The sequence below is a fragment of the Etheostoma spectabile genome, chromosome 15 (genome assembly GCF_008692095.1).
Source record: "Etheostoma spectabile isolate EspeVRDwgs_2016 chromosome 15, UIUC_Espe_1.0, whole genome shotgun sequence".
In the NCBI taxonomy this organism is placed as follows: Eukaryota; Metazoa; Chordata; class Actinopteri; order Perciformes; family Percidae; genus Etheostoma; species Etheostoma spectabile.
Window position 1 is genome coordinate 5,794,152 of NC_045747.1, and position 1,494 is coordinate 5,795,645.

The following is a 1,494-nucleotide window of genomic DNA, read 5'->3' on the forward strand; positions in this document are numbered from 1 at the left end:
TTTTATTTAACATAGCTTTTATTTATGTCATCAGCTTATTCCACTTGATGTTTTTTATCTTCTTTACAGGTGTTGATGGTCAGACGCTGACAGAATCTGAACCAGCGATTAAAAGGCCTGGAGAATCCCACAGATTGACAGAGACTGGAGTGTTTGAGCAGCTTGACAAAATCCTAGCGAACTCATCTTACTGGAGTTTATCGAGCAGACACTGTCTCACTTCTTAATCATTGAAGGTCCACTTTACAACCTTGGTATGACATGTTCACAAAACACCTTATCATGAAAATCTTCATAGAAATGATGGGGATGATTTTGTCAAAAATATAAATACAAATTCATGAAGGAAAACATTGCCTTTTTTTCAATTCTAAAGTAAAAAACATTGAGCTGTTTGAAACCAACTAAATCTAGTCCTTCTAACACAGAGTTACAATATGCATCTCTTGCTTTTCAATCAGTTGGTGCTTCACTGTATCCCAACATGCATTGGGTGGTAAGCCAGAAGAACAAGCACAGAGCTTTGAATAACAAACAAAAAATCTTATTGGGTTTCACAAGTGATTAATCTTCTTTCAATCAATCATCCTTATTTATATAGCATTTACATCACCACAGGGTCCAAAGTGCTTTACATCAACCAAGAATAAAACGACCACAACCTCAAAAAAGACAAGAAGAAAAAACCTAAGCATAGTACACAGTAAAACAGATAACATTCTTACGTATTAAATTTAGCTACCATCCCTGTATAACAAACTTATAGGGCAACAGGCCTGCTTTACACTTATCCTCCGTTTTCCACATACAGGATCAAAAGGGGAAGAAAAGCAAGTGATTGTTTTATTTTTATTTGTTTTTCAGCCCCTACTGCCCAGACATCGATGTCTCCTCTGAATACATCTGTTTAACAATCTGTTCTCTTTCTGCATGAAATGACCAAAACCATCACAAATGACCCATCCATAGTGCGGGCACCACTGCTTCAAACAATCAATCATCAGATGACAAAAATCATGCTTTAAATTACTGGTGTAGTATTGTTGATAATACCCACACATGATATTTGAAAATAGCGTTAAAATATACAACTAATATGGACCTTTCCTATCAATAAAAATGATTCAGTTTACTCAAAGATTTGTTCCAGTCCAGATGTTTCCTCCATCCCTGTGAGGAGGAGTCCCGATGCCAAACTCAGATATCTTCCACCTCTAACTCATCTACTGCAGAGAGGAGGGCCAGATAACAGTGTACACAGACAGTTTAACATGATTGACTTATAGGACAGGACTGCTGCTTTTTAAAAACCTCTCTTCTGTGGGCAGGTGAAGCTTTTTTATACCTAATCTTAATTTGAAGTTGTCTTTAAAACATGACCAAATTAAAAGCAACTGATTAATTTCTTTCTTTGCATCATCCAAATAACGTTTTGGTAACATTTACAATTAAAATGCTTCCACATGATTTTCAGATTTCAGTTTTTTTATGAAA